At 44.8% G+C, this 24,634-nt stretch overlaps 1 pseudogene; it reads right to left on the bottom strand.

Annotated features, from left to right (window-relative positions):
• Positions 1 to 3,633: 3,633 nt before the first annotated feature.
• LOC144368038 (adhesion G protein-coupled receptor E2-like) overlaps positions 3,634 to 24,634 on the bottom strand; it is a 36,063-nt pseudogene continuing 15,062 nt past the window's right edge.

Genomic DNA, 24,634 nt, shown 5'->3' with positions numbered 1-24,634 from the left:
TTGCACTAACAGGGTTCTCTGCTGACCATTAAGTAGTGCTAATAGAGGTTGAAGAGAAGATGGGAGGGAGGTGTCCAGAGCTTCCAGAGAAAGAACAGAGACCCAAGAATCTTTGCAATGAAGGGGGTAAAGGAATAGGCTTCAACTGTGGAGGGTCAATAAGTTAGATTAGGGATTTTTAAAAATGTGTTTGCTTCCAATAAGAAATATTTGATTATGTTTGTGTATTGTTGGCAAGGATCCATATTAAGGATCTTACAAGCATTATCTTGCAACAGAAGTTCATGGACACACTTCTGATAGTATTGTCTCTCCCTTTGATATTCACATGGAAAAGCATTATGTCACACCTGAACACAGACATGCCTAGGAGCCTTACTTTGCAATATCTGTGAGGCTGCACATTTGTGTGGGTTGGTAGCCAGTTACCTCTGTATTGCAAAATGTCTCCCTGGAGACACAGGTGCATTTTTCCAATTTTCTTAGCATTCTTATAAAGTATTGGAGTGTCCCCACCCCAAACTCCCTGTTTACCTTTTAGTTTATTTGTTTCAGGTGTGTATAGAGATATTTGTGGGGAATGTGTGAAAATTTATGAACTTTGTGTAGTCCAATATGTCAATTGGAGTATGTTCTCACTTTATTTCTGAAAGAGCCCAGCAATTGGTATTCTTGTGAGTTCTTGCTTCACAGTTCTTGTGCATCTCTGGTGCTGGTGGGTCATGTTTTATGAGTATTTCTAACTTGTTTTCACATATCTGTGTTGCTTATTGTGACCTTTAGCTTTTTGTGATCAGGTACATTTCTCAGTGAGGCATTGACTTCAGCCCTACCTGGGAAGGCATTCGAGCTTCCTTCCCATTTGATGAAAGCTCCTCCTATCTATATTGTGTGTATAAAACAAATTCAGACTTTCAACATTGTTACCAGTGTGCATTGTAGAGAATTTTGTTCATATTTTAATATTTATGAGTTTTTGGCAATTTATTCCTAAGTTAGGAACCCGGTTGGATATTATTAAATCATTAATATTTCATAACTTTTCTTTTAGATTTTCACTCAATTTTGTTTCAATCAGTGTGAGCTTTTTGCTCGTATTGGAAAATAACATGAATCCCATTAATATGCACAATGAGTATATACAAATAAAAATGATAAAATCAACAAATTAAATAGTAAAAAATAGAATGTGTGCTCAGTAGAGCAGAGGAAGTGTGGAGGAGAGTCAGGAGGAGGTTGTTGGTGGGCATCAACACACACTTATACAAGAGCCATAAATCCTGATGTTCACAGGATAATGACTGCAGACATCTTATTCTGTATTTTTATAGCCATAATTTTATATTTATTGGCAAAACATAAAATTACTTCAAAACAGTAGACCATCTTTGAATTATATATTCTTATAAAGAATTAGAAGAGAGAAATTAGAAGTTTCCCAACACTGAAAATTGAAAAATATTGAAGGAGAAGGAAATGCTGATTATTCTGCTTTGAACATTTCATTTTGAATACGTATACTGATTTCTCACACTGCACCCTGTTAACATGTACAGGTTTTGTGTATCAATTGGGGCTAAGGTTGTAGTTCAACTGTAGAGAGCTTGCCTAGCATACACAAGGCCTTGTGCTTGAGACCCAGCCCTGCCAAAGAAAACAAAAACCAAAATATAATGAATAAATTGATGTCTGGGTATTAAATAAACTTTTAAGATAGAAATAAAACCCATAATCTCATGCCTTAAAGAAAAAAGCACTATACTTGTACTAATTCAATCTATGCTGCCATTCTCTGTTCTATAAAATCTCAGGCTATTTTAAAGCTTTTCTTTCTATATTATGCATACACACATGCTCTTACACTTTTATGCAAACACATGAGTAGAATCCTATGCACATCATAAATGTTCTCTGCATTGGCGCAGTATTCTTTTCTAGTTTTTCCCTGCTTACTTTCTCACTCCCTAATTCCTGTGGACTTCCTGCAGACAACTAACTCCATGCAGTTTAAGTATTTCAAAGGATGCACAGTATTTCATGATGGTATTGTGCTACTCATACTTTCTAGGCCTTTCATATTTGTTCTCATCAATTCACTATCATATCAATGTTGCGAGAATACGTTGCTATTGTTATGTTCAAACAAGAGCTTCTCAGCCAGTGTTGACTTGATCTATGTTCTATGACCATCACCCTGGCCTATCTGAGTCCCAGTGCCCTGCCTTGAGGTTGGCACACATGCACACTCATCACACTGTCACCCCTGTGGCCTCTGACCTTCACACCACACTGTTAGACTCCTATTGTATACAATGCAAGCTGGCCATATCAAATTATCTTTCTCCTAATGTAGAAATAGCAGCCAGAATGTTCATTTTGTAAGCCTCCCTGGACAAATAAACACAGGGAAAATACTGTTAAATTTTGCTAGATTACACCCTGCATTCAAAGAAACACACATATGGAGAAAGATGTCAATAGACAGGAAAGTAGTGGGATGAAATGGACACGGGGTGGGAGGGGTGAGGTCCCTGAGAGACCAACAGGAGGAAACCGCTCCCTTGGTTCCAGCAGCATTCCAGCCCGATCTGTCTCCTGGGTGCCCAGCAAAATAAGAAAGGAGCAGAAATAAATATATCCAAAGGCAGAAACAGAGATGTTTTTATGGTTTCAAAGTGATATAGAAATGATACAAAGATAAAAGGATAAAGGGGAATAAATTCACAATTCAGAAATTGTTCCATTAAAGTACAACAGAATCTTGTCATGGTTTTATATGGTAGAGGACCTCTTGGTTTTCCTGTGCCTCTTCCAGGTCTCCTTGACCAGTTGGTTTTGACCTGGTGGCTGAGGGGTCCTCTTCCTCATTCTCTCATGTGGCATCTTTTCTTTGTTATTCTTCAGGTTTGGATGTTAATCTTTTTTAACAAAGCCCACAGGTGCCCTCTGGCCCTGGTTCTGGCCTTCAGCCAACCAGCAGAGGTCTCCCCAGCTGTTCTCCACAAACCCATGCACATGTCATGACCCTCCTGTCCCTTTGCTCCCTTCCCATGGCTGGGGGCATTGTGTTAGAACACATTTTTCTCTCTGTTCTCAGTCTATCACCTGATAAACCCAGATACATGTGAGCAGAGACTTCATCTGCTCTGTTCACCTTTGTATTTTCCCAAAGGTAAAGAAGTCTATCTGCAATTAGTAGAGAAAAATATGAGAAAGTGGTAAGTTAGGAAATTCAAATAATGCAAGGAGAATACATCCACGGTCCATAGAATTTCCTCCAAGCAACGGGCTTCAACAAATTGAAAGAGGTCTGGGAGATCCAGAGGCAGACAGACCAGCTAGGACGTCCTCATGATGCTCCTGTGGCCTCCACGTGGAGGTCAATATTTGTCTTCTGCTTTGTATCTCCATGATTAAAAGCTTCCAGGATTCTCAAATATGTCTCTGAGCCTAGCCCTGGTTTTGGGACCAGGGATCCCCCTGTCCTTTATGTCCCACTGAAGAGGCTATGATTTTGTTCATTAGTGAAAGACCTTAGCTGTGTCCCTCAGGATTCAGGTATGAATTTCTAGAACCTCAAGGATGTTTGGGATGTCAGTCTACATCTGGGTCACAGCAGGGCATGGTCATCCCTTACTGGGCATCTTCTTTCCCACAAGCAGGAGATGAACTAGGCAAACCCAGTACGTTATCCCCCTGGGAGCAAAGAGAGGAGCTGTGGAGCCCTGAGAGAGGAGTCTTCCCAGAGACCTGTTTAGGTGAGTTCAGGCAGACCTGGTGAGCACCAGCTCTAGGAGGCAAAAGGGGCGTAAGAGTTGGAAATTGTCAACAGGGGACATTCTCAGTGCCTTGAATGAGAGGGATGTTAGGTTGAGCTCCTTTAGAAAATCAACCTTTTCTTTTTATATTTAATACTTTCCTCTGATTTGACAGAAATATTTGTCCTTCCTCCTCTTCATATTTACTGTTTTTATGCATGTATTTTATCCATACCTCCCCACTGTACATTCTTGCTAATATTTCCCTTCAATGTCAGTCTGAGTCTTCATGGAATCTTTTCTCAGCAAATTGTCTATGATTCTTATCCCTTGTTCTGTGATTACATAACTATGCACATAGTCAAATGACTTCAGTAATTTTTCTTGGCTCTCTGATACATTCTTCCTCTTTGCAATAGTCTTCCTATGTTTGGGATAAGTATTGAAAACATTCACACTAGCCTAGTTATGCTTTTTGGTCATCTTGATCCCAGAGTTTCTTTCTCTGTGCCTTTAATTCTTTTACTCCCTAATTCATTTCAGAACCTTCACTTCAACCCCAAGAATCAATTCCTAGCCAAGATATTTCTGTGGGGATTTTTCCATTGCCATAAAACAGATAAGATTCACAAGGTGTTACTCTTGGATCTCTATAGTAGGACTAGTCTGTGGTTGCCATAGGGTAGAAAAGCTGCCTAAGAGCTGAGAGAGATATTCGTGGCAAAGGGTGCTTTCCCAGGAGGAAGCAGTTTTATTTTTAAGTCAGTGAATGTCATACGTTGGAGAAAACTTTAAATGTAGATTAAGACTTGTGTCTTGGTGCCAGGGTGAAGATGATACTACATGGACTTAGCATTTGAGAGACCCTGGGTTCCATCCCCAGCACTGGAAAGAAACCCTTGAATCCTCAGAGTGTCCTTCAGTAATCATTTTCACAGATTGCATGCAGGTGTTGTTTGTTCAAAACTTAATTTTGCTTAAACAATTCAAAAAACCTCTGATCTAAGAAGCCCCAGGAAAGTAATGAAAAGAGCTCTGGTGGAGAGTGTCCACCTTGTGCCTCTCGAGGGAACTCTGAGTAGATGTAGGACTACTTTCTCCTGAATTCAGCTTCCATGGGGAACACAATCTCTGAGTGTGATAAAGCTTTGTCTTCACGTTTTCCTTAACAGACAGGAGCAACCACAGCCTGGAGAAGATCTCTATGAATATAGTAAGTCAGGGAAACCCTTTAATACTATTGAAACAATATTTCAGGCAATTTCTGCTCGAGAGGCCCCCCATGAATGTCAAGAGAGCAGGAAGTCCTTCTTCCAGAACACTCACCTAATCACACCTGAAAAACTCCGCAGCATGGATAAGACTTATGCATGTGACCAATGTGAAAAGTCCTTCTGCTAGAGCTCTGACCTTCTCAGGCACAAGAAGTTCATACTGCAGAGAAATTCTTCCAGTGCCAAGAATGTGGACAGGCCTTCAAGTATTCGTCGAATCTGCGAAGACACCTGAGAACTCACACTGGAGAGAAGCCCTTTGAATGCAGTCAGTGTGGGAAAACCTTCACCAGGAACTTCAACCTGATTCTCCCAAAAAACCACACAGGAGAGAAGCCCTGTGCATGCAAGGACTGTGGGAAAGCCTTCAACCAGCCCTCATCTCTCTGGAGCCACATATTAACTCACACTGATAAATATTGATTTCTGGTCGGTCATTTACTGAGAGAGGTGTGTTATACTCCCCACCATGGTGATGGAGAACTGAATAATTCCATCAGTTTTTAAGTGTATGTGTATATTTTGAAGCAATGGAATTAAAGAAAGCCTTTCACATTTTGTGCATTTCCAGTGAACCCTTACTTTTATAAACTGGCCATTTTCCCCTAAGGGTGGCCATTCAGTCCTGCACCCTGCGATAGCCACTCGCCCTCAGAGCTTGCTGTTAATAGACTGCAGCCTCTGCCTGAGGCGCTGCAGCTCTTAAGTCTCCTCAGCGATGCCTTGAGGTGGGTCCTGTGTTCACCCCCACCAAACACGGAAGCTGGGGCTCAGCAAGTTGAGGGGAGTACTCGAGGCCACCGGGTAATGGACAGTGAGTGACTTTCTCATGGTGCTCTGACTCAGCATGGTGTCCATTTGTGTGTCCTCTCACTGTGTTCTTTTATGTTTTATAATACTGTTATTTGAGGGATGATTTACACCAAAGTCCATAAGTCTTAGTGTGAACCTTGATGAGTTTCATGTGTGTCTACACTGACTACTACCCCATCAAAACGTAAATACTTCATCACTGCAGAAGTCTCCCTTGCACTGCATAGACACTGCAGTCTGTAAACCCTGTCCCCAGAGGTCACTGCTCTGACTTCTACCACCATAAGTTTTCACTTCCTGTTCATGGAAATTGAACCATACAGAGCCCTCTTCAGTTGTTTTTTCCACTGTATGTATCCTATATTCACGTGGCACCCCTCAATACCATGTCACTGAGGTTGGTCCACGTTGCCTGGTAACAGTGACTGGTGCTGCCATTTAGGGGCTTGAGCTCTTCTGTCAACAGCGCTTCTCCTGGGCCTGTGCAGCTGTGATCTGCCTCAGCGTCTCTGCCTCCACATCGCATCCACCCCATTTGCTGCCCCGACCACTGATGAGACTGTTTCTGCTCCTCTCTGCATGTAGGTGAGTCCATCTTTTGAGGAATGTCTCCCCCAAACTAGCAGCACAAATCTGATTTATGTGAACCCTCCCTAATCTCTCTCTTCCCCCTTCAAGGCTGATGATACCAAGATAAGCATAACTAAAACATTCTCAGGATTTACAGGAGCTCCATGATCATCAGGTGGCCAGCATGGGGCCATTGGAGAGATGTCTAGACGTCTGGTCACCTGTCATTTCCTAACCTAACTCCCCTTCTTTCCCCCTTGCCTGAAGATTGACAGGAGCTCAAGCATCTGCTGAGTTGAGGCAGTCTTTCAGGCTGCTAGCCCACCATCAGCTCAGTTTTGTTAGCAAATAAATGATTTTTCCTCACCCCCCAAACTGCCCTTGATTCATTGGGCCCTTTTCAAGCAGGGGAGTAAACAGACTTGGGTTTGGCAGGAGATGTAAGATTTCCATGTTTTATGTCCTTTTCACTGATTTCTGTAGCAGTATAATTAAAGAGTTCCAAAGAAACAACTCTATCATTGTATTTATGCCTAACCTGCCTGTGTAATTCCTAACCTCTTTCTTACCCAGTGCTTTGTGATGTTGTGGTCAACAGAGGCATGATGATCCTTGAGACAGCATTGGATATTTCCTATTGCAAAAGTGATCTATCCCATTAAAAATGTCAAAAAGAGAACTTCTTTCTAAAACTCATGACCCAGAGATAAACATTCTACATACGGAAAAATGTGTCTGCATTTTATTTAGAAAATAAAACGAAAATATTTAATGGCTTTTATTTAAGGCAAAACTTCTGATTTAAATTACTTTTGGAATGAAAACAAGATTATTACTAATGTAGCACAGAGCATGGGGTTGGGTTCTTTCTCTCATAAATTTAAAGAATAAACTTCTATGGATACAAGGGTGAGAGCAAAGTAACAGGATTTATTATAGTAATAGAAAGCAGAACTCCCCAAGGGGGGGGTCCCAGAGAGGGACACTGAAGTGTGGCTATTGTCTAGGGTTTATATAGATCTAGAGGTTTAAGGAAGTCAACCCCTGCCCACTCCTGGGCATGGCACGCAGTGTCCATGCAGCCTTCAGTCCAGTCAAAATGTCCATCAGGCATTTTTTCTTTTGTGGAGAAGCAAGGACCAGGGTCACATAGGTTCTGACTTAAAATTAGTCTTTTTGTGATTTCTTAGCAAATATCTGCAGGTGCTATTTGTACTCACTGCCCAGGAAGTGACCCAGGCCCATCTCCCTGTCTGCTCAGTCTTATCTCCTCCTCCTGATTTCACTAACACATCTGTCATGACATTATTTGGGGATCTATTTTCTTGGCAATTTGTCCATGACTTCACCGTTATGAAAGGTTTAAGTGGAATACGGCATTCTTGGGAGCCTTCCACATCCTGAAAAGTCCAAATCCCACATAGGGCATGCCATCTTCCTTGCAGACACCACAATATTTCCATATAAACCTTTTATGTTTTCTTTTCTTTTTTATTTTTTGTTAAAAATTTTAACGCACAAAAATCCAAGTCCTTTTAAATATTGCTGATGTGAGCATCCTGGGAGTCTAGTTTTCTTGCTTCTACAATTTGTTCATGTGGAAGAGGCCTCATAGGAAGGGGGCAGTAGAAGAACGTTTAAAAATAAACTGAGGAATTGGGCTGCAGATGGCATCTGGATGTTGAGTTTGCTCAGCACCATGTCGGGCATGGACAGACTTCAGGTTCTGCAGGAGTTGAATGTCAATCATGTCCTCCATGAATCCCTTCATATGGCCAACACCATGGATTTCTTGAAACACACAGCACAGAGTCTTTGTCCTGATGGCTAAAAAGTGACCTAGTGGCGGTTCAGATTGTCCATGGGGAAGGAGGCTGTAGCTCAGATGGTCTTTCTAATCAGTCTGGAATGATAATTATTTAAAAATGACATATAAGATTGTAGAAAAATAACTTACAAGTTACATTTAAAAAAAGGAAAGAAGAAATTTGTTATATAAATAGATTTTAGCTGCTTGGTTTAAAAAAAGGAATATGAGATGGTGGATAAGTTAATTTGCCTTATTACAGTAACCATTTTATTTTCTGTATGTATCCTGTATTCACGTGGAACACCTCAAATATACACAGGAAATTTTTAAATTATATTTTTAAAATCTGTTGTGCCTGGGGGATGACCACTGGCAGATCTTATCCACCATCCTGCTCCCTAGTTTTTGAAATGTTTAGTCAGCAAATAATAATCATATATGTTTATGGGTTTTAATCTCTCTCTCTCTCTCTCTCTCTCTCTCTCTCTCTCTCTCTCTCTCTCTCTCTCTCACACACACACACACACACACACATTTCAAAGGAAGATTTCAATCCCAAAATTGTCTTGCCTGATGGATTTCTTAGGGCTTGACCAACAGGCTACATTGGATTTAATTTTTCTGATTTTGGTCTTTCTCAGAAGTCTCATCTTCCTTATCTCCTAACCCTTAAGTTACAGAAGACAAGAGCAGGTAAATGTGCTGCAAAAACACACAAAAAATGTATCTTTCAAAAGATGGATCTGAACCAGGTATGGTGGTCCCTTCCTGTAATCCCAGCAGCTTAAGAGGCTGAGGCAGGAGGATCATGAGCTCAAAGTCATTCTCAGCAACAGAGAGGTGCTAAGGAACTCAGTGAGACCCTGTCTCTAAATAAAATACAGTGTGGGGTGGGATGTGGGTCAGTGGTGGAATCCCCTGATTTCAATCCCTGGTACCTCTCTTCCAAAAAAAAAAAAAAGATGTATCTGAACTCCACTTCAGGGTATGTGTTTTTCTGAGAACAGGAAGAACATTAAGGAAAGGCTGCCATTGTTATCTATTGCCCATCATGTACTATTAAAGGAAGGAGTGTTGAATTCTCTTTCCATATCTTCCCCGTTCCCAGGGACTTATTTATTCCTGCGTCTGTGGAAGCTCAGCACACTTCTAGTGTTTTCCATGGGCAACCTCTCTCGAGCCTTATGAATGCTGTGCTTCAGAAAATTATTCAGAACTGATTACAAGAGAAATGTTTTGTTTTTATTAAATGAGCCAAGGGAGGGATTCCAAAATGAGAGGAAGATACTCCAACAACTCAAACCCTGGAGATGCCCAGTTTAAGGAGACACTGGAAGATAAAATGACATCAGGGAACCAACACAGCGGTCTAGTGCCCAAGATGGTAGAAACACCTGAATTTCCCCATCTGATGGCTTCCTATTTTCTAGACAAAAAGTCGTGTTTCTTTTCCTCAATGTGTACAGCATTCCTAGGGGCTGTGGTGGAGGGAGGGGGTGGTGAATCCATTCAATCATCTACAACATGAGGCAGAGTTTGACTGCTCCATGAGAGAAACCCAACCTATTGTAATTGATGTGGTAGATAAAATAATGACCCCCAAGATGTCCACACCCTAACCCCATAGCCTGTGAGTGTCACCGTGCCTGGAAAAGGAACTTCTCAAGAAGGAGTATGTTAAAGATTAAAAAATCTAATTTTACATTAAATCTACTTAGATGGCACATATTACGGGTATAATGTGATGTTTTCCTGCCTGTCTACAGTGTGAGTGTTTACATCAGGTTAAACATAACTATCTCCTCCAACATGCATTTGTTATTTGTGGTAAAATCTCAAAATCTTCTGGCTTTTAAGGAGATGTGGTGTTGGGATGGAGCCTGGGGCCTTGCACATGCCAGGCAAGGGCCCTCCCACAGAGCGGCCCCCAGCCCCTCAGAGCTGTTGGAAAGGCACAGCGCACTTTGTGGTCTAGTGGCCCTACTGTGCGCCACACCACAGAGCTTCTTTCTCCTGACTGTAACTTAGTACCCACTGATCAAGCTTTTCCCACCCCCTCCTCCCAGCCTCTGGGAACCACTGTTCTGCTCTTTGTTTCTATGAGATCAATGTTGCATTTCACATATCAGTGGGATCATGCATGTTAAGCATCTTGGGATGAGAAAATCGTCCTGGATTGTCCAGGTGAGCCTAAGGTCATCACCAGGATCTTTAGGAGACTCAGATAAGGGTGGGGACACAGGATAATAAGTGGGAAGGAGGCGAGTGGGAGGGAGAGAGAATAATGTAAGGTCAGCACACAGGCAGGCATTGTGGTGGAGTCCATGAGGCAGGGGAAGCATGGTCTGTGGACAGGAGGAGAGAAATCCTGCCAATACCAGGGAACATGAGCTCTGGGAGGAGGGAGTGACCCTACCGTGCTGGGTCTGGAGGCATCGGACACAGCCTTGCTAGACAGAGTGTAGGACTCAGATTCAGTTGTCCATTTCCTGATCCTCTTGATCCATTTCCTGTACTGCTCCTGGACCTGCAGAGGCAATCCACACTCTGGGTCAGCTCACAGAGAGGGATGTGGGTGGGGAGGCATGGGTGGGAGCTGGGTAGGGGTACCTGTTGGCTGAGGAGGCAGTACACCAGGAAGAGGAAGACGCCCTGCAGGCTGTTGACGATGGTGAAGAGGTAGGCCATGACGGGGGCCAGGGAGCCCACCTGCAGGACACCCAGACACCAGGTGCAGCCCAAGATGAAGAGATGAGCCATTGCTTTAAATGTCAGCACCCTAGGTTGGGGGAGAATGGAGGATTATAATGCACCCACAGCAAAATCAGGGTGTTCTCCTCTCCATCCATGGATGCACCTACTCTTCCCTGTGAGCTATTTATTGGACTGAACTCTGATCTTTACTCTCAGTGATAACCCACAATAGAAATGCCATTTTGGGTCCAGGATAGCTTTTTGACTTGGACCCAGGACAGTGATAATTCATAAGCTTACTTCAAAGAGTTTTACGATGTTCAATGAAGATCCCTAATTTCATTAATCCAGCATTACTGAGGATGCCCCATGCTCGGGCTTGGACATAAAAAATTACAAAGAGAAGCTGGGGGCAGGGGTGCACACCTGTTGCCCCAGCTACTCAGGAGGCTGAGGCAAGAGGATTGGTTGAGCCCAGGAATTGGAGGCCAGCCTGGGAAACATAGTGAGACTGTATCTCAGAAAATAAACACATGGCAAAATTTCTGATTTCACTAATCGTATGCTCTGTTCAAGTATCTAATACAACTAAATGATGATATGCAAAAATTTGAAAGGTTAATCAGAGGAACCCAGAAGAAAGAGTGTCACGACCCCCTTGCCCGCAAGGAAGACGCAACTCAGGAATCTTCTTTCAGCAGTTTATTCAGGCCCTTGATATTCTTCTAATAATTCTTCTAATCCCCAGAATCATAATTGGATGCCCCTCCCAGCCTTAATAAAGCACCTCGAACCCCAATGCGAAGCTGCCACGTGGACCCTTCTCACAGGGTGCTAGAGAACGACACGCCAACTTTCTCTGATAAGGAGTTGACAATACGCCAACTCTCTCTGATATGGAGTTGTCCTTCACAGACCACAGCGGAGCCAGCGCCATCATGTAATGGCGACCACAGTCCACAGGAACGGCTCACCACAAAAGAGCATGAATTTTCCACAAGATGCTGAGTGAAGGAACAACCCCGCCCCTTGGAGGACTGAACTGGAGTAAGCAGCAGAGCCCTGAGTCTGAGATGGCAGCCATAGAAGCACAGCCACATTTGTTAATTGTGGGCCACTCAGAAGCCCCAGAGAAGGGACATGGCTCTGCTCTTGGGCATCATTGTCATCTATGTCCCCTGGTGCATCTCACTTTGTGTTCTGGAGGGTGGACACATCTCTGTTGATGGAGGACAGCTTGCTCTTCACAATACAGAGGGTCATCAGGAAGAAAACCATATTGACCTTCAAGAAACCACAAAGGAAAGACAGCTGCATGAACCTGACATAATTTTCCTGTGTACATATATGACAACATCACCGTGAATCCCACCATCATGTACATTCACGAGAATGGGCTCCTAACTAGATAAGGTATATTCCATGCTTGTGTAATTGTATCAGAATGGATTCTACCATCACGTATAACTAAAAAGAAACCCCCCAAAAGAAACTGCAGAATGTTTATTAATATTTTCTTTTCTATTTTGCAGTTCTGGGGAGGGAACCCAGACCCTAGTGCATGCCAGTCAAGCTCTCTCCCCTTGAGCTACAGCCCCATCCCCCATGGCAAAGTTTTATTGAATAAAAATTTAAATCTGTTGTCTCTCCATTCTAGCCCTTGCAGCATCAATTCTACACCTGAGTGACTTTTAGTGGTTGGCAATAGGGTTAGAATTTGTAGATGTAGAAGTCTTGGAGAACCCAACACAACCCATAACAATCCAGGGATAATCCTGTTCTATCACCATCCTTAATATCCTGCTCTTCTACTGACCCTCATGTGGACAGCAAGGAACTCTGATGACATTACTCACACAAGAGATGGCACAGGCAGGAACAAGGAAGCCCCCCCACAAACCCCTGTTGTGGGTTGAGCCAGCAGCTGAGCAAGAGAGAGAACAACATCACGTTGCTGTGTTCATGTAGGAGTCCACGACCAGAGTCACTCCACACATGCACAACCAGAAGGACGGGAAGCCAGATTCCTGTATGTGTGATATGTCACAGTACACTCTACTGCTTAAGCTCTGAAATACTCAAAATGCTACTTTGGTTCAAGTGATGTCTATGGACATGCTCGAGAGGAGAAGGACAATGGGGTCCGCATTTACCGAGCAGGGGTGCCATACAGGTGAGGTCTGGCTGCTGCAGACACGGCCACGATGGCAGCCGGGACCCCGTAGCCCACAGGGAACATGAGCCTCCTCATGAGCCTGTTTCTGCTGGAGTAACTGAGTACGGTCAGGTTCCGTGCTGTGAGGAAGAGGAACAGCCCCTCCAGCAGCATCCAGGTGAAGGAGGCCAGGTAGAGGTAGTGCAGGGCACCCGTGGTGACTGCACACAGCACCTGGGGAGGAGAGAGACCCCAGGGCAGCAGTCAGGGTCTGGGCGTGGCCCTGGATACCCCCTGTGCCCTGTGGCGGGGGAATCTCTGTGCACCAGGCACTGCACTGTGGTGCTTCAGCCATGGGCTGTGTGTGTGCTCCCATAGATCACAGCAGAGCTGGAGAGGTCCTGCTGCCCAGTGACGTCACAGCCTCCCAGCGCTGCCCTGCGGAGTTCCTCATGCAGTAGTGTTGATGTCACAGCCTCCCAGCGCTGCCCTGGGACATTCCTCATGCAGTAGTGGGGATGTTCTTGTGAACACACCCACTGTGCTGCCGGTTACAGAAAAGCAGGGCCACACAATGACCCACAGGACCTAATATTACAAATGGCAACCAATGATCATGTGACGGCTTGTGCACTTACTACACTATGCTTTTCACATTATTTTAGAAGTGACTGTAGTTCACAGGGTTTAGAATCTTCTCTCCAAATGGTGCTGATTCTGGGAACAGCTGAGGACGCACATTGAATGACAGAATCAGTAGCTGGATATTCACCCATCCCTGGGCTCTTAAGAGACAGAAGCTCATTAAGTAATTCCTTGAAACAAAGCAGAGAAGATAATCAACCCAGAAGGTGGGCAGACCTACAAGCAGCAGGAAAGAGCAAGGGAGCAAACCACACAGCTCACAGCACTCCAACAACTGACTCTGTAGGCACGACAGCAGAGGAAATGTTGGAGAAGAATTTAGAAAGCTCCTAGTTAAAATGTTGAAAGAGCTAAAAGAATATGTAAGGAATGAATTTGGAGAAGATACAGGAAGTGGAAGAACATTTCACTAAAGCCAGATTCTAAAAATGAACCAAATAGAAATTCTGAAAACTATGGACTTGATAAACAAAATTAGAAATTCAGTATAACCTCCTTTTTCTCCTGGTAAAAAAATGTCTAGTGTAAAACGGGGTGCAGCAAGACAACAGCCCAGTGGCCTCCTTCGTGTCTCCTGATTGAATCAGGAGGCCACATCTGGTGATTGACAGATGCCATCTAGAGTTTGGGTCAGTTCTCCCTATCCTGTCCCCTAATGAAGGAACTTCCCCAGCATGCAAGCTCTGTTGCTAAGCAACAAGAGATGTAGATGATGGAGTTATCAAGAGGGTTCGTTTTCTCATTGAATCCGTCAATGTGAAATGGGCATTGACCTCCTAAGGACTTTCCCGGGGTGCAGGCTGTTTGATTAGGAGCTGGGCAGCCTGGCTCCTGAGTTCAGCACCCCTGGGTGGGCGGGGCAGGGACGCCTGTGTACCTTGGGCTGGGTTCTGTCGATGGCTGTGAGGAAGAGCAGGTGGGCCAGCAGGAGGCAGAGCGAGAGCTGCAGGTGCATGGAGGTGCTGGTGTTCTGGATGGCTCTGCACAAGAGGAAGTTGAGGGCCGCCAGGACCAGGCACAGCAGCAACACGCCCAGCCCCACGCAGGTGATGAATTTCAGCACCTCCTGGGACAGAAAGAGAAGCCTTCACAGCCACGTGCCCTGCTCTGGGGTAGAAACTCTCCACTATCTATGACATTTGGTGCAGCAGATTCAGGAATGGAGGCACTGGGTCCCTGTGTGAAGCTGATGGGGGAAGGGCTCCAGGTTTAGAAGGTTGGACTGTAAGGTTTTCTGAATGGAGCAGGTAAGTGGCTAGAAGGGCCCGGTAGAATTCTTACTGAAGGAGGAGACTGGGTTTCCTGACTTTGGGGCACAGTAAGGTGGTATGTTGATATGTGAGTGAGTTTGTGTGAAGCCCATGCTGAGGGTCCCTCTGTCCCTGTCCCACGAGGCCACAGGGCAGAACCTGAACCTCAGTGTCCAGGTGTTAACCTCCCATCCCAGACACACTGGCCTCAGTCCAGCTCTGCCTGTTCCTTACTGGCCACAAGTCCCTGTGTAGTTAGAATTAGATACTTGGTTAAATATTAAAATTAATAACAGTAACTTAAAGTTCACCATTCCCCCACTTCTTTCTGAAAGTCATCTTAAAGCCATAACGACATTTAAAAGCCCACCATCAATTCTATTTCAGTGTAATTGAGGGGAAGAGGGGAGAAGAGGAAAGAGGGAGGGGAAATGTTCAAATGGTAAATAATGAAGGCAAAATTTCAAAGCAGGTGCATCTGGATCAAGTGCACACAGATGTTGTTTGTGTGGATTTTGTCTTTGCAACATATCTGTAAATTTGAAATGGTTTTCCAAGAAAATGTTCAAAAACAAAGTACAAACCCTGCAGGTCAAATTTGTGCATGCTACATTAGAGACCCTGGTGTAAAGACAAAATTGGGAAATTAGGAGGCAGGCAGGGGAGGAGCAGAGGGAAAGAATGACACCTGATAAATGAAACTGAGGCAAAACTTTCAAAATAGATGCCTCTGGGTAAAGAGTAATGGGGTGGTGTGTTCTCTTTTCATTTCCTCATGGTTTTAAGAGGACTTGGAGAAATAGGTGGGAAAGTGTAAATTTTAAATTGCCACCATCATTAATTTTCTTCCTTTAACCAAGTATTTGATCTATTTCTTCTATTTTTTGCTCTTGAAATGTATCAAAACAATTGAAATTGTTTCCTAAGAAAGCACTTAAAAATAAACAGTCCTCCAAGTGATGTTAACATGTGCTGCATTCTGAGAACTTGTGATGTAAAGACAAAATCTAATTTCCATAATATATAAAAAGCTCTTGGCTGAGATCCTTGTCATGCTCATAGTCACAGGTGCTCACAGTGAATGCCCATAAGTGGGCTCACCTGAGAGTCTGAACCTGGGGAAGCAGAAGTGCCCACTCCCCTGGCTAGAGGAGGAGGTAAACAGCCCCCAGTCCAGCCATCCTCCCTGACTCCCCTGACCCCCTCTGGCCTCCACCTTCTCCAGACCTTCCTTTTTTGTAAACCTGAAACCTGACCATGGTTGACTTACAGACCCTGGTGGTAAGCAGAATTCTAACTTGGTCTTTATATGTCCACCCCCTGCTGTTACACTAACCTTCTTCTAATTCTTCAATTCTCTGATAAACTAGGTGCTGCTGTAGAGGGATTTTGCAGGTGAAATTTAGGACTCGATCTGTTGACTTTTAGATTAGGGAGTTTATTTTGCTAATCTGGTGTAATCAAGCAATTTCTTTAAAGATCTGGACTCTTCCTGGGAAAACAGATTCAAAACTTGAGAGGGATTCTATATAAGGGACATTTTCATGCCGGTTTTCAGATAGGAACATTTTGTGAGAAGGCCAACCAAGGGTCATAGGAGAGGAAATGTGGGTGGCTCTTAGGAACTGAGTGTGGTCCCCCCTGACAGCTGCTAAGAGAAGGGAACTGGACTCTGCCTGCAACCAGGGAGCTGGAGGAGGGCTGCAAGACCCAGAAGAGACTGCGGCCCTGGCTGATGTGATCTTGTCAGTCTTTTAGAGCCTGAACAAGGAACTCATCCCCCTGTGCTGGGTTGCTGACCCACAGAAACCGCGAGGGAACAAATTTGTTTTACTTCAGCAGCGACATTTGCATAAGTGTCTTTTGCAGCAATCAGTGCTGAAGGCAGCCTCTCACCTGCACATCATAGTGGACCATGAGGATGGCAAAGCTGCTGAGGTGGGTACAGTGGCAGGTGGTGCTACCACTTCCGGTGCTCACTGTCCTGCAGCCTGCAGTGGTCCAGTGACTCCCATTCTGGCTGTGGTCCCAGAAGACACAGAGCAGCTCATGCCTTGGTGCAGGTGTCACCAGCTGTAGTAACAGGACAGGGGTGTGAGCTGGTCTTCCTGTGCTCAGACATGCTGACCCAGGAAGGGCTGGCTTTCCTGTGTGGGGTGCAACTGTGGGGAGTCCCCCTGAACCTCAAGGTTAAGAGGACAACAAGGGTGTTCCTGGGCCTGGGGCTCTTCCCACACCATGGTCTCCCACCCCCCACTCACAGGATGGGAGAAGGTGAAGGTAACTGGCGAACTGAGGTTCTGGGTGTCGTTGCTGCTCAAAAAGGCTGAGACGACATCTGAGAGCAGGACAGACGAGACTCTTGGCAGCAAGTCCTTGTGTGTCCCATGGGGAGCCACCTGTTTCTCAGGCTCCAGGCCAGGGGAGCCTCGTCCAGCAGCTTGTCCATCCCTGGGGTGGAGACCAAGCCCACCACAGAAGGGCCTGCAGGATGAGCCACGGGTGAGTCTCAGGGTCTCCTCCAGGGCCTCCTCCTTAGATGGCCTCTGCTCCTTTTGAATTGTTGTATTATAATGATACATAACAGTGGGACTTGCTGCTCCACATTCACAGGTGCACACAACAGAATGTGGCCCCATCACTCCCCAGAACCTCCCCTTTGGATGCTCCTCTAATCACCTCTTCCCACCCACATGACCCTTTAGTCTTTAATTCTGTATTTTTTCACATCCTTGTACATCTTTTCCCACCCTGAGGCCTCTTCCAAACAGGATGGTACTGGTGTAAGGTGGACATCCACCTTCTCCCCATCTCAGATGTTACCTGTGTAACAAGACTCCTGTGCCAGATTCCAGTTCAGCTGCATCTTTACCTGATTCAGACTCAAGGTGACATTGCAAAGTCCTTGCTTCTGTACCTCTAGGGACAGTTCTATGAGTCATGAGAAGAAGAAGAGTTATGTTAGGAATATATATGTGTATAGTGGATATTGAATATGTACATGTGTATATCACATATATCAAGGACCTATGTGTAACTTCCAATTCAGTATAACCACACACATGTATATGTGTATATATAGACACACATGTGTACACATACATATATGTATATAATCCTTTGTAATTTCAGATTTTATATGTATGTGTATATATATGTGTTGTTTATACATATGTGTGTATACATACATGTATATGAAATCTGAAGTTGTGAAGAATTTTAACTGTAGGAGCAATTGTGCACCAACATAGTAGGTAACTGAGATGAAATGGACACATTCTGAGGGTCACAGAAACTACCAAAACTGACTCAAGAAGAAGTGGAAAATTTGAAGAGACCTATAATGGGTAAAGAGATTGAATCAATGGTGAAAATCCTCCTACATGAACATGAAAGATCAGATTTTCACCAAATTCATATGGCTGAATTTCACTAACCATACTGGGAAGAATGAACATGAATTCTTTCTAAACTCTGATTACAAAAGGATTATTCTAGGTGAAAGAAGCTAGAGAGACAGGTCACACTTTAAATGATTGCTTTTTGCTAAATGGTGGACTAGGCAGCTCCATTAAGACAGCCAGGGTTGGGGGAGGGTAGGATGAGAGATGAAAGCCGAGGAGGCACTGCGTTTGATTTTGGAGAAAAATGTCTTAGAAATGAAGGTGATGGCTACATCAGTTTGTGAATGTTCTTGATTCCACTGAAATGTAGAACTGGTGGATTTTATTTATATATTTTATTTTTTGGTGAATGATGAATGGTGAACTAAAATGGTGAATTTTATGTAATGTGAATTTTACCACAATGAAACAAAGCATACTTAAAAAAGATTCATTTGTATTCTGCCACATTAGTTTTCTGAATCTGTTTCTATTTTGCTACCTAAATGTGTACTCGTTTTGGTTTTCTGCCTTTTTCACTGTTGTGATTATTTATGTGAGTCACGCTGAGGTACAGTGTGGCCACTCAGCTCTAGTGGGATCAGAAGAGGATGAGGCTAGGAACAGGGGCTGGCGCAGCCCCAGGGACTTACGTGTGCCTGCAGAATAATTGAAGGTTGCTGTCCCCTCAGGCAGACCCCTGCTCAGGTGTCTCAGGGCACTCTCCAGGCCTGTCAGCAGGTGAGTGGCCACACAGTGCTTCTGTGAGGGGGGCAGGGTCTCCAGGTCTCCAGGGGTCTCCAGCAGCTCATCCATCTCCTGCATGATCCCCTGAAGGGATGGGGGCACAGAGCAGGTGGACTGGGGCCAGAATGTCCACATGAAGAGCTTGACCACTCAGCCCCAGAGAGCAGACCCAGACGCTGTCCAGTTGGGGATAGAGAGAGCATGGTTTGGGACACCCTTGGTGGTCCTTGCTCCTCAGAGGTCAGCCCTGGTTCATGACTGTCAAGGATGACAAAACCCAAGGAGCAGGATGAGAGTAAGAGGACAGACAGTGCACATGGGCATCCAACAGTGTGTGTGGCTACCTGTGACCTCTTCCACCTGCCCTGGGAGATGGCCAGCTCAGAGCTGGACCCCACTGTGCTTGGGCCTGTCCCCCTTCCCCCAGACCAACGATGCCCCCCTCCCTCTATGGGAGGTCTCCCCCTGTTTCCCCTGGATCCTGCCCTTACCTGGATGATGTGCTTGGCCACAACTGGCTTGAAATACCTGTGCAGATTGTTGACTTTGTCAAAGAAGTGGGAGAGTCTCTGGGGAGGTGAGATGAGGGGTCACGGGTGGGTGGGAAACTCAGGGCCAAGGGGTGGACGCTGGGCCTGCCATGATTCCCACCTCCGTGTCCTGGCTGAGGAAACTCACCTTGCTGTTGACTTCAGGGGGCAGAGACCTGGTGAAGAAGGCCTCCAAGAGGTCATATGAAAAGAAATGTGGGTGTCTCTTAGGAAGGGAGTGTGGTCCCCTGCTGAAAGCTGCTAAGAGAAGGGAACTGCATTCTGCCTGCAACCAGGGAGCTGGGAGGAGGGCCGTGAGTCCCAGGTGAGACTGCAGCCCTGGGCAATGCAATCATTTCAGCCTTGTAAGACCATGTGAAAGGAACCTATCCCCTGCATGCTAGGTTAATGACCCACAGAAATGTGAGGTAACAAATTTGTTTTACTTGAGCTGTGACATTTGCATAAATCTGTTTTGCAGCAGTCGATGATGATGAAGGCAGCCTCTCACCTGCACGTTGTAGCTGGCCCTAAGGATTGCATGGCTGCTGAGGCGGGTACAGTGGCAGGTGATGCTGCCATCTCTGGTGCCCAATGTCTTGCAGCCTGAAGTGGCCCAGTGACCACATCCATTCTGGCCATGGTCCCAAAAGACACAGAGAACTTCATGCTTTGGCTCAGAGGTCATCAGCTATAGGAACAGAACAGAGGTGTGAGCTGGTCTTTTTGTGCTTGGAGATACTGACCCCTTAGGGCTGGCTTGGGAAGGGTTGAATTTCCTAGATGGGGGGCACCTGTAGGGAGTCCCACCGAACCTCAATTTTAAGACAGAAAACAAGAGTGTGCCTGGACCTGGGGCTCTTCCCACACCATGGTCCCCACCACACCCGCACACTCACAGGAAGGGAGAAGGTGAAGGTAACTGGCCAGTTGAGGTTCTGGGTGTCCTTGTTTCTCAAAGAGACTGAGATGACATCTGAGAGCAGAACAGGTGAGACTCTCGGCAGCAAGGCCTCCTGTGTCCCGTGAGGAGCCACCTGCTTCTCAGGCTCCAGGGCCAGAGGAGCCTCGGCCAGCAGCTTGTCCATCCCTGGGATGGAGACCAAGCCCACCATAGAAGGGCCTGCAGGACGAGGCCATGGGTGAGTCTCAGGGTCTCCTCCAGGGCCTCCTCCTTAGATGGCCTCTCCTCCTTTTGAATTGTTGTATTATAATGATACACAATAGTGGGACTTGCTGCTCCACCTTCACAGGTGCTCACAACAGAATGTGGCCTCATCACTCCCCAGAACCTCCCCTTTGCACGCTCTTCTAGTGACCTCTTCCCACCCACATCACCCTTTAGTCTTTAATTCTGTATTTTTTCCACATCCTTGGACATATTTTCCCACCCTAAGGCCTCTTCCAACAGGATGGTACTGGTGTAAGGTGGACATCCCACCTTTTCCCTATCTCAGATGTTACCTCTGTGAGCAGATTTCTGTGCCAGATTCCAGTTCAGCTGCATCTTTGCCTGATTCATATTCAAGGTGACATTGCCATCTCCTAGCTTCTGCACTTTTACAGACAGTTCTATGAGTTGTAGGAATAAGAAGAGTTATGTTTTGAATATATATGTGTATATGTGAATATTGTATATGTACACATATGTCTCATGATATACATGTATTTGTTGAACTTCCCATTTACTATAATCACACATATATTCAAGTGTATATAAAGACACATATATATGTATATAATATTTTGTAACCTCAGATTTCATATATATGTATATATATATATATATATTGTGTGAGTATATGAGTGCATACACATTTGTATATGAAATCTGAAGTTATGAAGAATTGTAACATTAGGAGCAATTTTGCACCAACAATTAGAAAATTTAGATGAAATGGACAAATTCTTAGGGATGCAGAAACTACTAAAACTGACTCATGAAGAAGTAGAAAATTTGAAGAGACCTATCATGGGTAAAGGGATTGAAGCAATAATGAAAATCTTCCTAAATGAACATCTGAAATCAGATGGTTTTGATTGTGAAATTCACCAACCATATAGGGAAGAATCAACAACTTTTTAAACTCTTTCAAATAACAGAAGAGAGGACACCACCTGGTAATTCCTGGAGGCCAATATTACTCTGATGCCCAAACCAGATAAATACATCACAAGAAAAGAAAATGAGAGACTTTATTGCTTATGAACACAATCTGTAACAAAATATTAGGAATCAATTTAACTAAGAAACTCAGGACTTGTCCTTAGAGAACTATAGAGGGTTTTGAAAGGAGACCCTAAGATGAACACCTCATGTTCATGGATTGGGAAACATTATATTGGTAAGATGGAGACATTCTCCAAAGAGATCTACAGGGGCAATGTCATCCTATCAACGTCCCAACAGCCCATTAACATTATAATTTGCTTAAATGGAAAACTCATTTTAAAACTAACACGGAATTGTAAGAGATCCAAGTAGTTAAAGCATGGTTGAAATGAGCAACAAAGGGGGAGGACTCACACTCCTGATTTCAGAACTGACGGCCAATGAGAGAAGCCCAAAGCAGCGTGGTACTGGCATGAAGACAGAGGGAAAGGTGAGCCCAGGAATAAACCTGCACCTCTGAAATCAATTGGTTTTCAGCCAGGGGACCAAGACTATTCAATGGGCATAAGAACGGTCTCTTCAATGATTGATGGGGGATTACTGGATATCCAAGGAAAAAGAAGGAAGTGGACTCCTATCTCACACCACACACACAGATTAACTCAAAATAGAACAAAGGCCTCCACCTAAGAACTGAAGCCCAAGGAGATTCTTGGATTTGGCAATGGATTGTTAGATATGACACTGAATGTACAGCAATGAAGGAGAAAGTAGATAAAGTAGACTTCCTCAAAATTCAAACATCTGACTTTAAAGTGAAACGATTATCACAGATGTGAAAAGATAATCCATAGGATGGAGAAAGCATTTCCAATTTGCACATCTCATAATGGTCTCCTGTCAAAGTAGTTGAAATGCTCATAGAACTCAAAGGACCAACCCAATCACAAATGCACAAAGGATCTGAACAGACATTTCTCCAAAAAGATACAGAAATGGCCAGAGGCACATGAAAAGATGCTAACCATCACCAGTCAACAGGGAGATGCAACTCAAACCGGCAATGAGACATCTCCTCACATGTACTAGAACGGCTGTCATAAAACCAAATTAATCAGAAATAACACTTTTTTCCAGAGTTTTGCACCCTCTGGTGTAATATACAGTAATACAGCAACTTTGTAAACAGTCTCGTGGTTCCCCCCAAAATTGAACCCAGAATTACCATGGTACCTAGCAAGTTCTTGGTAGATACTCCAAAAACTGCAAATAGTTATTAAAACAAACACTTATATAACAATATCTTCACAGCACTATTTACAACAGCCAAAACTTGGGACCAACCCAAATGTTCATCAGTGGCTGAGTGGGTCAACTCAACACCTATAGGATGGAATAATACTCAACTGTGAAGAGGGATGGAGTGATGCTATGCCATGCTCAACAGCATTATTCTAGGTGGAAGAAGCCAGATGGACAGGTCCTACTTGGCTTTACACTAAATAGTGGAATAGGCAGCTCCTTTAAGACAACAAGCAGGTGAGTGGATGCCAGGTTTCGGGGAGGGGAGGAATGAGGAATGAAAGCCGAGGAGGCACTGTGTTTAATTTTAGAGAAAAATGTCTTAGAAATGACAGTAATGTCTTCATCAGTTTGGGAAGGTTCTTGATTCCACTGAAATGTTGAACTGGTGGATTTTATTTACATATTTATTTTTTGGTGAATGATGAGTGTTAAAATTAAATGGTGAATTTTATGTGATGTGAATTTTACCACAATGAAACAAAGCATACTTAAAAAAAAGGTTCATTTGTATTCTTCCACATTAGTTTTCTGAATCTGTTTCTATTTTGCTACTTAAATGTGTACTCTTTTTGGTTTTCTGCCTTTTTCACTGTTGTGATTATTTATGTGAGTCACGTTGAGGTACAGTGTGGCCACTCAGCTCTAGTGGGATCAGAAGAGGATGAGGCTAGGAACAGGGGGTGGCGCAGAGCCAGGGACTTACGTGTGCCTGCAGAATGATTGAAGGTTGCTGTCCCCTCAGGCAGAGCCCTGCTCAGGTGTCTCAGGGCACTCTCCAGGCCTGTCAGCAGGTGAGTGGCCACGCAGTGCTTCTGTGAGGGGGGCAGGGTCTCCAGGTCCCCAGGGGTCTCCAGCAGCTCATCCACCTCCTGCATGAGCCCCTGGAGGGATGGGGGCACAGAGCAGGTGGACTTGGCCAGAAGGACCACATGAAAGGCTTGATGTCTCAGCCCAGAGAGCAGACCAGACACTGTCCAGTTGGGGATAGAGAGAGCATGGTTTGGGACACCCTGGGTGGCCCTTGCTCCTCAGAGGCCAGTCCTGGTTCATGACTGTCAAGGACGACAAAGACCAGGATGAGAGCAAGAGGACAGACAGTGCACGTGGGTGTCCAACAGTGTGTGTGGCTCCCAGTGTCCTCTTCCACCTGCCCTGGGAGAGTGGCCAGCTCAGAGCAGGACCCCACTGTGCTTGGGCCTATTTCCCCTCCCCCAGACCAAAGCTGCCCCCCTCCCTCTATGGGAGGTCTCCACCTGCTTCCCCTGTTCTGCCCTTACCTGGATGGTGTCCTTGGGCCTGGCTGACTTTAAATGCTTTTGCAGATTGTTGACTTTGTCAATGAAGCGGGAGAGACTCTGGGAGGTGAGATGAGGGATCACAGGTTGGTTGGATGCTCAGGGCCAAATAGTGGAATAGGCAGCTCCTTTCTCTCATGGCCCTCATTTTGTGGACAGGGTGCTGCCCCAGGGATTCCCATCTCCGTGTCCTCGTTGGGGTGGCTCACCTGGCTGTGGACTCCAGGGGGCAGAGGCCAAGTGAAGAAGGGCTTGACTGTGGGGACAGGACAGTTGTGCACTAGGAGGAGCA

The sequence above is a fragment of the Ictidomys tridecemlineatus genome, chromosome 2 (assembly GCF_052094955.1).
Source record: "Ictidomys tridecemlineatus isolate mIctTri1 chromosome 2, mIctTri1.hap1, whole genome shotgun sequence".
Taxonomy (NCBI): Eukaryota; Metazoa; Chordata; class Mammalia; order Rodentia; family Sciuridae; genus Ictidomys; species Ictidomys tridecemlineatus.
The sequence above is the reverse complement of the archived record's forward strand: the minus strand, read 5'-3'. Positions and strand labels throughout refer to the sequence as shown.